Source organism: Ovis canadensis, chromosome 7 (assembly GCF_042477335.2).
Source record: "Ovis canadensis isolate MfBH-ARS-UI-01 breed Bighorn chromosome 7, ARS-UI_OviCan_v2, whole genome shotgun sequence".
NCBI classification, from domain to species: Eukaryota; Metazoa; Chordata; class Mammalia; order Artiodactyla; family Bovidae; genus Ovis; species Ovis canadensis.
In genome coordinates, this window is record NC_091251.1 from 44,460,873 (window position 1) to 44,473,420 (window position 12,548).

The following is a 12,548-nucleotide window of genomic DNA, read 5'->3' on the forward strand; positions in this document are numbered from 1 at the left end:
TTTGTCTCATTTTTTTTTCAGTCTTCCAAAGGAGCAAGATTTATTTCCTTTAATGTCATTCACCTGGAAGGACACAACACTTTAGAAAAGTGAGGTAGGCTGTTGAAAACAGCAGTTCCCAATCTGGCTGATCAGCTGCATTACCTAAGTAGCCTATAAAAGCCGGCCTCCAGTAGGTGGAGTCCCTGGCTTGGGGAGCAAGGATGAAGCTGGATGTTATGTTTGCTGGAACAGTGGCTCCGACTGTAAGAAAAGAGAAGGGACTAAAAATTAGAAGTGTGACACGCACCTGTGAATGGTGGCTTACAGGAACAGTGGATCTTAGAAGTTCATGTGATGGCCAGCTGGTAAGACAAGAATTTATATGTGCACATTTTGAGGAGAAGCGAAAAACAACTTAAGTAGTAACTTCTGAAAATACCATTTGGGAGGTATTTTCAGAAGTTATTACTGCTTGTCAGAATTTACAAGGTACCTCATTCAATCTCCTTACCTTCTCCCTCCTCCCCTCACACTTTTGAGATATATTGAAAAATTTTATTAATATTTTTAGAAGTACAACTCCATGGGGGAAGTTAGCTGGCTTATACAAATTCTTTAAATTCAAAATGTATGTAAATATTTAGTACCAGAGTGGTTTCCAAACCTTTCTCTTCACTAGAGTCATCTGAAAAGCTTGAATATGGAGAGATTTCTGGGTCCCATCTTTCTTACTGGGTCAGAATCTCCGAGTCTGAAGTCTAGATATGTCTTTGGAGAGCACGCCTGGTATGGTGTGGGGTTTTGAGTGGTAGGCATCTCTGCTTTGGGGCCAGCACAGTTGAATTCATTCAAATAATCAGTGTTTTCATCCTTTTAATCAAAGAATACAAAAAAGCTGGGAACCAAAATGCAGCTGAAACGATGCTTCACAGTAGTAGTTTTCAAAAAAATGTTTAAATTAGAGATCTGTGTTTGAAGAAATGTTAGCTTGGTCTTTAAGCTGTGAGAACAAGATAAGCTGGAATTCCTCCAGCTACTGGTGGTGTGGAAGGAAGAGGTAATTGAGATTAGCTGCATTCTGGGACTGGGAGGAACTCCGAGGGCTCTTACGGGAGCATTTACAAATCCGTGTTTCATTGGGTTCTTTCCCTCTGCCTTGCTCACTGCGCATTTCCCGATAAGTTTTGACTGTGCCGCGTCTTCCTTGCAATGCGCAGGCTTCCCTCTAGCTGTGGTGCCCGGGCTCCAGAGTACGTGGGCTCAGTAGTTGCAGCACGGGGCCTTAGCAGCGATCCCCTACCTCAACCATAAGCACCTGGGATTTTTATTTCTCGGACCAGGGATTGAACTCTCAACCACTGGACCACTAGGGGAAGTCCCCCAGTTTCTGTTAATATCCTCATCATTTTTGCTTTCAGGAATTAGAAGCCCAGAAATCAGAAGGCTGCGTATTAGGGACCCCTACAGCTTCTACCTTCTCTCCTTTGTTTCTTGGGGTATAAAGAAACTCTATACATGTCTGTGACACTCCATACATGGTCTTTATTCCCAGGCAGCATGCCGCAGCTTGGATTTTTACCTGTTGATCGTTCTCTGTGAAAGAAACTGGATAAGCTAGAAAGCAAGTTGGTGGTTCAAACTAAGCAGTAGCCCCTAGATCCCTCTCTGTGGGCGTCTCCCTCCCCAAATGAGCTTCTGAATGTCTTTTCATCAAGTAAACTCTCAGAGGGCCCAATCCTACCAGTTCTCAGATATTCATAGTCCCTTCACTTCTCCCATTAAAGGCTCTACTCCCTAACACCTTGATGGTTTTATCTTAGAGGCTGGGGTGAGTGGTTTGACAGATCTTCCTGCATCCTCCCCTCTTCCCTGGGCTATTATTTTCTCTACTTGATCAGCAATCATTATCCACACTGCTCTGCTCTGGGGTCATCTTGGCATTCTCTATCACTGTCCTATGGAAGTCCTTACTGATCACCCAGAGGAGGTGGGAGCAAGGAGGAGGGGCTTGGGTTTTATGGCAGCTGCTCAGCTCTGATAGTGACCAGAGTCACATGTGTGACTAGACAAGTCACTCAGCTGCTCTGGGACTGAGAATTCATCTGTAAAATGGGTCTAATTAGGTCATGCCTAGGGCTCGTTTAAGAAAATGTTATGACTTGATCTGTGATTCTTCTTTCCTTTCTTAATATTTGATCAGTGGTAAGAGCATCTTTTCCCCCCTTTCAGTCAGTACACTAGCTGTCCCTGCCCTTCACTCCTCCTGCCCTAAGACTCATTCACAGTGTTATCACCTTATATTAGACAATAGCAAGAGCGTCCAGTGTTCTCCATTCCCTCCCTCACAGAGACAAAATGTCTTTCCTTTAAAAGCCTATTCCTTTACCACGAAGTTCAAGTTATCCATCTGTTTATCAGACCAACTTAGCAGCTTAAAATACTTCATCATCCTTACGGATTTTATGGATCAAGAATTTGGAAAGAATACAGTGGGGATGGTTTATCTCTAAATTTGGGGCCTCAGCTTAAGATGACTCAGAAGCTGGAAGTAGTGGTCCTGGGAGCTGATATTGGCTGCTTGCTGGGACATGAGCTGAGACTTGTGTCCCCATAAAGACTTCTTCAGTTAGACTATGCTCTCTCACAGCATAGTGACTTCCCACTTTTTACATGGCAGACCAGAGCACCAACAGCCACTTAAAGTCATGAATTGTGTAGCCTTTGACACTCTAGCCTGAATTATAACATTACTTCCACTGTGCCCTACTGGTCTGTCCATCATATGCCCTTCCACATTCCATGGAAAGGTACAGACTCCACCTCTCAATGGAAGTGGCATCAAAGATTTGTGGACAAGTTGGTTTTTTCAGGCAAGGTTTTATTGGGGGCCTCTGCTGCAAGCAGAGGGAAGCAAGAACAAACAGTAGGTTCCCTTACTTGTTTAGTCCCAGAGGAGGGGTGGAGCTTGTTCCCAATGTGGGTTGAGGGTAGAGGTATGTCGAGGGGTGGGGCTCGAGGGGTGGCTTAGGTGGTTTGCCCACCCCTTAGGCTGTGGTGTGTGCAGGGTGCGTGCCCAGTACCCTGCTTTTGCTCCAGGCTCTTCAAAAGTGGCATTTGGGATTTTTGGTCTCTTTGTATCCTTTGTCCAGAATTTGCCCCAACTGTACATACATGCATTTAGTCTCATACAGTTTGTTTGTATTTTGTTGCTTAAAGAGAAGTGTGTCCAGGTGCAAGCATTGCAGCCCTTTGGCAAAGGGTTCCAGGTCCCAGTCTGTCTAGTTCCCCTGAGAGACTCTACACCATTATTCTTTTTTTAAATAATCTAAACAATGCATTATTTATTTTTTAATTTAAATTTATTTTAATTGGAGGCTAATTACTTACAATATTGTATTGGTTTTGCTATACATCAACATGAATCCACCACGGGTGTACACATGCTCCCATCCTAAACCCCCCCTCACCTCTTTCCCCATATCGTCTCTCTGGGTCATCCCAGTGCACCAGCCCCAAGCATCCTGTATCCTGCATTGAACCTAGACTGGCGATTTGTTTCTTAAATGATATTATACATGTTTCAATGCCATTTTCCCAAATCATCCCACCCTCTCCCTCTCCCACAGAGTCCAAAAGACTGTTCTATACATCTGTGTCTCTCTTGCTGTCTCACACACAGGGTTATTGTTACCATCTTTCTTAATTCCGTATATATGCATTAGTATACTATATTGGTGTTTTTCTTTCTGGCTTACTTCACTCTGTATTATAGGCTCCAATTTCATCCACCTCATTAGAACTGATTCAAATGTATTCTTTTTAATGGCTGAGTAATACTCCATTGTGTATATGTACCACAGCTTTCTTATCCATTCATCTGCTGATAGACATCTAGGTTGCTTCCATGTCCTGGCTATTATAAACAGTGCTGTGATGAGCATTGGGGTACACATGTCTCTTTCAGTTCTGGTTTCCTTGGTGTGTATGCCCAGCAGTGGGATTGCTGGGTCATATAGCAGTTCTATTTCCAGTTTTTTAAGGAATCTCCACACTGTTCTCCATAGTAGCTGTACTAGTTTGCATTCCCACCAACAGTGTAAGAGGGTTAGGAAAATTTTGTTAGAGAATTTAACACATAATAAAACAGCATCCCAAATCAGTAAGAATAGATTTCAACAAATAGTTTTTGGACTTTTGAATAAAAGTAGCTCTGTACCTTGTACTCTTCACAGAAATTAATTCCAGGTGGAGATCTGGATACATATATAATTAGAAGAGCATATTCTGTATTTTCTATCTATATTTAGAAATGAAAGTCATAAAAATATTTATCAATTTATATATAAATATAAAACATCTGTTTAAAAAAGACACCAAAAGCAAACTAAAGACAAGTGACCAACTGGGAGAAAATACTGAAATGGATGTAAAAGACTGATATCTATCCAAACTATATGAAAAACTCCTCCAACTAATCCATGAGATAAAAAGACAAATTATTCACAGAAAAATGAGCAGTGTTGGCAAAAGGCAATTCACATGTCAATGTCCATCTTTACTAGTGTTCAGTTCAGTCCCTCAGTCGTGTCCGACTCTTTGCGACCCCATGAATCGCAGCACGCCAGGCCTCCCTGTCCATCACCAACTCCCGGAGTTCACTCAGACTCATGTCCATCAAGTCGGTGATGCCATCCAGCCATCTCGTCCTCGGTCGTCCCCTTCTCCCCCTGCCCCCAATCCCTCCCAGCATCAGAGTCTTTTCCAATGAGTGAACTCTTCGCATGAGGTGGCCAAAGTACTGGAGTTTCAGCTTTAGCATCAGTCCTTCCAAAGAACACCCAGGACTGATCTTTAGAATGGACTGGTTGGATCTCCTTGCAGTCCAAGGGACTGTCAAGAGTTTTCTCCAAGTTTTTCCTAAGCATAAACAATAAAAATGACAATTTTTCACATTAGGTTAATTTTAAAATTTTAATCAAAAATCAAATGTCCTTAATTATATGGAGAGCAGGTACTCATTCACCGCTGAGAAGGAGAAACTTTAAACTGCTAACAGCCATTTTGGAAGCCAAGGGCTTCCCTGGTGGCTCAGAGGTTAAAGCGTCTGCCTGCAATGCGGGAGACCTGGGTTTGATCCCTGGGTCGGGAAGATCCCCTGGAGAAGGAAATGGCAACCCACTCCAGTATTCTTGCCTGGAGAATCCCATGGACGGAGGAGCCTGGTGGGCTACAGTCCACGGGGTTGCAAAGAGTCGGACACGACTGACCAAGCGACTTAACTAACTTAACTCTGCCCAGCAAGTCAAAGCTTAAGCATACAATAGAGAAATCCTTATATGCATATAGAGTCATACAGGATGATACCCTTTTAGCATTGTTTGAAAACAACAAAAGAGGAAACTACCCTAGATTGTGGAACACTATACAAAAGTCAACAGTCTACACCCTTATTCTTAAGGGGTAAGGGGCCAAAGATTTCTTCTTCTGAAACTTCTTCCTGTTGGCCAGGAGGCTCAGACCCTAGCCTATCCTAGAAGTGTAGAAGTCCCTCACTGACTGTTCCAAGGACCTGTAGGGACCTGGGCCACTTTCTGCTGAAGGGGCTGAATTCCTTGAGCCGTCACGAGCCTTACTTCAAACTATTGGAGCCAAACAAGGACTAAAAAGGAGAAGAACAAGGGCCATTAAAGGGCCTAGAAAGGGAAAGAACCAGGTTAAATTTGGGCTTCCCTAACTATTGACCAGACCAGGAAACCGATATTGCCCCTGCCCAAATTATGAAGCCACTCTGTCTTGTTCTGCCAGAAGTCAATCAAGGGCCAGAAGATTGTCAAGAACCACATCAGCCAAGGAAATGAGAGGTCCCACGTTCCATTAAGGCTTCAAATAGGAATCAACCCACTATATCATTTTATTTATCTTTTGATGGTGCTTGTCTTTTTATTTCACAATTCAGCCAAGGCTTTACTGGGGCCCCTGCTGCAGCAGGGGAAAGTGAGAACAACCAAGAGTTTCCCTGTGGTGCTTGTCTTTTGAATAGGTATCTCAGATCTTCCACTGGCTCACAGGTATATAATGTTCTTCTGTTGCAACCTGTGGGGTTTCTGGGGATATAATCTTTATCTGGACAATGTACCCAACTGGATATCCCTTGGAGTTTGACAGCAGTAGGAGAGTGGTTAAAATTACTTTATACATGTCCTTCCATTTTGGTAACAATTGGTCTTTGGAGGATCCTCTTTCCAGGTTTTAAGAAGAACTTGATCCCAGGGCTTTATCTAGGTAGGAACTTCTCCTTCCTCTGTAGTTCTAGTGGGACCCAGCAGTGAACATGTCCTAGATTAATAATATATCTCAGGGCCTGGTTCATGTCCTTATCCAGTAGAATGTCACTAGTAAGTAAAGACCTCCCATAGATCATTCCAAATGGAATGGGCAAAGTCTTAGATCACTCTTGGGGGCTACATGGACCCTGAAAAGTACAACAGGAAGCACGTTGGTCCAGGGCTCATGAGTTTCTTGGCAGAACTTTGCTAAGGTTTTCTTTAAAGAATGATTCATCTTCTCTACCTTCCCTAAAGACTGGAGTTGTGTAGCTTGTAGGCTATCCCTAGGAGCATTATGAGCCCCTCTGTGATTTTGGGTATAAAAGAGGACCTAGTATCTCTCTAGAAGAACCTTGAAAGTCCAGATCAAGGAATTGTTTGTTTTAAAAGGAATTTACAGATGTCCATAGCCTTTTCAGATCGGGTGGGGAAGGCTTCAATTCATCCTGTGAAAGTATCAACAAACACTTGAAGATACTAATATCTTGATCATGGGGACATTTGGGTAAAATCTAACTGCCAGTCTTCCCCTGGATATGTCCCTCAGTATTGGATTGGCCTGAGGAGCAAAGGGTGAATTGAACGGGTCTGTGGGTTATTGTCGGCACATAAGTTGCAGGCAAGCATTACATTTATTTTTTTAATTGTTTTAAGCTTCCTCTCTAAAAAAGCTTTTTGCATCGAGTCCCATAGTGCATTCCTCTCATGGTGGGTGGCATCCTGTAAGCTCTTAGTGAGTTTCCATTGTTGGGCCTCCAGGGTTTTTTGATACCAGCCTGTGCTTCCTTCTCATAGGCCCATTTCGGATCATTCTCTTGTTCATGTGGGGGCTACTAGGGGTGGCTCAGGAGTTGGGGTGGGGTGGGGCAATCACTAGAGCCATAGCTTGTTCAGGTTCCTTCAGTCGAGCTGCCTGTTTTGCAGTTTGATCAGCTTTGCTGTTCCCTTGGCTCACAAAGATTCCTCCCTCTGATGGCCCCAAAAGTGGATTACTGCTACCTGGGTTGGAAGCTGCTCTGCTTCTAAAAGAGCCAGAATCAAATCTTTAGGTTTTATGGAGGAATTTTTAGCAGTTAAAATCCCCCCATTTTTCCTTTTTCCAAAAGTTTCCTCTTTCCCTATGGCAGCATGAGTATGTAGTGCATGGAATTCATATTTAGGGATTTTATTCACTGATGGATTTTATTCCCTGACTCATATTTAGAGTCAGTGAAAACATTTAAATTCTTATATTTCCCTAATTGTGAAGCCCTCATTAATGCAACTAGTTCAGCTTTCTGGGCTGATGTCTGGAGTGGCAGGCCCTTGGATTCTATGACTTCATTTGGATTAACTATGGCCTACCCTGACTTTCAGGTTCCCATTTCTACAAAACTGCTCCCATCAGTAAACCATTCGACTCCCGGACTGTCAAGAGGCTCAGCTAGAAGATCAGACCTGCTGGAGTAAGTTTATTCTATGGTCTCTCTACACTGATGAACCAAGTCTCCACTCTCGATTGCTAGAAGCAGAGTGGCCAGGTTCAGGGTTCCGCATACCTTTAATGTCAGAGGTGTCCATTAAGAGGGACTGCTATCTTGTTGTTGTTGTTGTTGTTTATTTTTGATCTGTGTCTTTTTGCTATTTGCTGGTTTTCTGTAGTTGTGGCAGACAGGGACTATTCTTCGTTGCAGTGTGCAGGCTTCTCATTGTGGTGGCTTCCCTGGTGGCTCAGAGGATAAAGCGTCTGCCTGCAATGCAGGAGACCCGGGTTTGATCCCTGGGTCGGGAAGATCCCCTGGAAAAGGAAATGGCAACCCACTCCAGTATTCTTGCCTGGAGAATCCCATGGACAGAGGAGCCTGGCAGACTACAGTCCACGGGGTCGCAAAGAGTCGGACAAGACTGAGCAACTTCACTTTCACTTTCTCTTTTTGCAGAGCATGGGTTCTGGGGTGTATGGGCTCAGTAGTTGTGGTACATGGACTTAGTTGCCCTGCAGCATGTGGAATCTTCCCAGACCAAGGATCAAATCTGTGTTCCCAGCGTTGGCAGGCAGATTCTTAACCACTGGATCATGAGGGAAGTCTGGGCCTGATATCTTGTTAACCTTCCTCCAGTCAACCAATGATGTCCTTTGACTTCTGGCACACATCATACCTGATGAGGTGTTAACATCATTGTTAACTGTTGTCCCAGGGTGAGCTTGGAAACCTCATCAACCAACAGGGCTATGACTGCTGCTGCCTGTAGACAGCTTGGCCATTCCAGGGCCACTGAGTTCAGTTGTTTTGAAAAGTAGACCACTGGTCACTGATACAGTCCCAGCTTTTGGGTCAGGACTCCTAGTACTATCCCTGCCCTCTTGTGAACGTATAGGCTAAAGGGCTTGTCCAAAGCTGGAAGTCCCAGTGCTCTGCTCAACTCAGTGTTTAGAGTATGAAAGTCCTGCTGATGGTCCTTATTCTATTCAAAGAGTTCCCTTTCTTGTCCCTTAAGAGTCTCATAGAGGGGTTTGCTCTAAGGCTATAATCTGAAATCCAGATATGACAGAACCTGGGTTTCACTGGTGGCTCAGTGGTAAAGAATCTGCCTGCCAGTGCAGGAGATGAGAGCTCCATTCCTAGAAGATCCCCTGGAGAAGGAAATGGCAACCCACTCCAGTGTTCTTGCCTGGAAAACTCCATGGACAGAGGAGCCTGGCGGGCTACAGTCCATGGGATCACAAAAGAAGCCATAGGACTTAGAGACTAAACAACAACAAAAAGACAGAATCCAACCTTCCTGAGAAGGCCTTAGAGTAGTGTCTTTATGGTTGGAGATGATAATACACTGATTGCTGTTTTCCTATGTATGGCCAGGGGTCATGTCCCTGGGCTCAAAACAAATCCTAAATATTGAACCTCTCCCTGTGAGGTCTGAGCCCTGGTTATATCTCCTTTTTGCCAGAAAATTGAAGACTCTAATAATGTTTTGATCAGAATCTTGTTTGGTCTCACTTCTTACCAATAGGCCATCAACAGATTATTGCAGAGTTCCCTTCTCAAGGCCTAGTCCCCTCAGTTCCCTTGCCAAGAAGTTCCCTTGCCTTTCCAAGAAGATGGGGAGTCCTGAAAACCCAGTGGAAACACTGTCTATGTAAGTTGGGTAGCCTCTAGGGTATCGGGGTCCCTCCATTCAAAGGCAAAAGGATACTGAGAGTCTGGATGTAGGGGAGTAAAGAAAAATCTCTTTGAGGTCCAAAACAGAGAAATACTAAGCATTCCCTGGCCCTTGAGTGAGGCTGGTTAATGAGTTTGAAACCAATCGGTGAAAAGTGATGCCTGCCTCGTGCATGGTTTGTATTATACAGGCCGATACATCCTGCTAGGCTTCTGAAGAGGCAGGATCTGGGTATTCCAATGGGATTGGCAGGGCTTAATGAGTCTTGATGAAAGTGAAAGAGGAGAGTGAAAAAGTTGGCTTAAAGCTCAACATTCAGAAAACAAAGATCATGGCATTCGATCCCATCACTTCATGGGAAATAGATGGAGAAACAGTGGAAACAGTGTCAGACTTTATTTTGGGGGGCTCCGAAATCACTGCAGATGGTGACTGCAGCCATGAAATTAAAAGACGCTTACTCCTTGGAAGAAAAGCTATGATCAACCTAGACAGCATATTCAAAAGCAAAGACATTACTTTGCCGACTAAGGTCCGTCTAGTCAAGGCTATGATTTTTCCAGTGGTCCTGTATGGATGTGAGAGTTGGACTGTGAAAAAGGCTGAGCTCTGAAGAACTGATGCTTTTGAACTGTGGTGTTGGAGAAGACTCTTGAGAGTCCTTTGGACTGCAAGGAGATCCAACCAGTCCATTCTGAAGGAGATCAGCCCTGGGATTTCTTTGGAAGGAATGATGCTAAAGCTGAAACTCCAGTACTTTGGCCACCTCATGAGAAGAGTTGACTCATTGGAAAAGACTTTGATGCTGGGAGGGATTGGGGGCAGGAGGAGAAGGGGACGACAGAGGATGAAATGGCTGGATGGCATCACCGACTCGATGGACGTGAGTCTGAGTGAACTCCGGGAGATGGTGATGGACAGGGCGGCCTGGCATGTTGTGATTTATGGGGTCACAAAGAGTCGGACACGACTGAGCGCCTGAACTGAACTGAATGAGTCTGTGTTTTAGGACTTTGTTGAGCAGCAGTTGGATTCTCCTCAGGGCCTCAGGCTTTAAAGGACATTATTTTTCCCAGGGTTATTTTCCCCAGGCCTTAACCTTTTTTTGGGGGGGGGGGAGCACAAACACATTTTTTTCTCTTCCAGGCAGCAAGGTATCCCAAACTTCAGGATCTACCTGTTTTCTAATTTCTTGAGGAATGACTTGGGAATATTTTGATGCCCAGCAGCTGGGTCATCTGGCATTACTAGTAGATGCATTCTCTGTTTGGGTTCTTTTACCTCCTTGGGTAATATAGTAGCTCCTAATTTATTTAGTATAACTCTTCCAAGTAGAGGAAGGGACATTCTGGCACATACAAAAAAGGAATAAGTAACAATAATGGACCCGAGTCTGCAGGCAAGGAGAGACAGAAATCTCCTTCCTTTTGGCTGTCTATCAACTCCTGTCTCAGTACAGTCATGGTTAGAGAGGGGGCTGGCTGGCCAAGTCAGAACAGAGCAGGTGGTTCCAGTGTCTACAGAAAATTCAATTCTCCTATCTGCCATGTTGAGGGTGACCCAATAGAGTAATGAGGATGGGTTGAGTGAGATCTGGAAGTGGGCAGAGACTTGGCCCCATCGGTCAGTGCAAGGGAATCTCTCATTTGAGAGAGATTTGCAAGGAATGGGAGCTGGTTGGGGTTGCCCCTCCAGCATCCCACAGAAGAGGCATTCAAGACATTCCCCCTGCCAGTCCCCTCCTTTCTGACAAAAGACACAATGGTTTGGGCCTGGGTGACTTCTTGGTGGCCTCTCCACCCTTCATCTTTTTCCTGTGTAACCTCTCAGACCTTATCATAATTCACAGACCTGGGCATACACCTTTTCATTTCTTTTGATAGACAAGTAAGGTCTCATTCTAGCCTAGCTTGCATGATCTTTCATAGTCCCAGTGTGGGTCATGTCCTGGAATTGTATCTCCACCCCCTTGATAAATTTAATGGGGTGTGGTTTGGGAGCCAGTATTCTTGCCTGGGAAATCCCACGGACAGAGGAGCCTGGCGGACTACAGTCCATGGGGTCGCAAAAAGCTGGACTTGATTGAGCATGCACACAAAACTTAACTATACCAAGAAAAATATTCTGTCAAAGAGTTGTGTTTACTAGTTTACCTGGGGATTGACAAACAAAGTTGTGTCCTATAGAGCAGTTTGAGTAATGGCTTCTGTTGTGAGAGGGAAAAGGAAAGTCTCTCTGCTCTTAGGAAAGTACTAATTAAAGAGAAAAAGCTCTTATCTGTCAGTAACTCTGTATATTTGAATCTCTAGACCACGGGAGAAGATTATTCAGAGATGGCTTTTGGGCTCTGATCACACAGGAAATAAAACAATAGTAACTAGTTTCTGGCACTGATAAATCACGTTAATTCTAATAGTTAAGTATATTTATAATATCAGTAGAATTTCTTTTAAAAAAGAAGCATACAGTGAGCCTACCAGCAAGTTTTCTTCAGGGAGAATATACTTTAATGTCATAGGAATTTTTATTGGTCTTCATCCAAAACCTTTGAAAGTAAGCAAGGCTTTTGAGTCTTTAACATAAGGCTAAGCAGTTTGGTGGAGGAAAAAATGACAGACTTTTGTTTTCACAAAGACAAACAAATCATTTCCTTCTGGGAAAATAGACTTTATCAGATATAATATTTCTGAATTTGTTTTCCTCTCTAATGGCTTGTTAGTGTTTCTCACAAGATACACATCATGATTCACAAAGTCCCTAAGAGGTATGGCAATCTTATAACATTGTCTGTGAAGATTTTCTACAGTTGAACCAACACAGAATAGAATACTATCCTTCGTAAAGGCAGCATTGAGATTCGGAACTCAAAGTTTATGTGCAGTGAGGTAAAAAATATGCTGAAAATGCTTTATATTGCATCATCATGATCAAAATCTTTATCATCACAAATTCTTGAAACTGAAAAAATGAAGTCAAAGCTTACTTAGCATTTTATAGTTGTAGAACATCATTTCTACCATTTAAAATAAGACTGCATTCCTAGCATTAGGTATGGATCAGGAAAAGAGTGTAGGTTGACTGGATAAAAATAATTGCCAG

The 12,548-nt window shown here is 43.6% G+C and overlaps 1 protein-coding gene across 2 annotated transcripts in view; it reads left to right on the plus strand.

The window, feature by feature from the left end:
- The window catches only part of FAM98B (family with sequence similarity 98 member B), a 109,692-nt gene that overhangs the window by 38,808 nt on the left and 58,336 nt on the right, over nucleotides 1–12,548 (plus strand). For both annotated transcript variants that reach the window (XM_069596023.1, XM_069596022.1), the window contains exon 2: nucleotides 7,665–7,753. The gene's annotated coding sequence lies outside the window, so the exon portion shown is untranslated. The remainder of the gene's footprint in view (nucleotides 1–7,664; nucleotides 7,754–12,548) is intronic.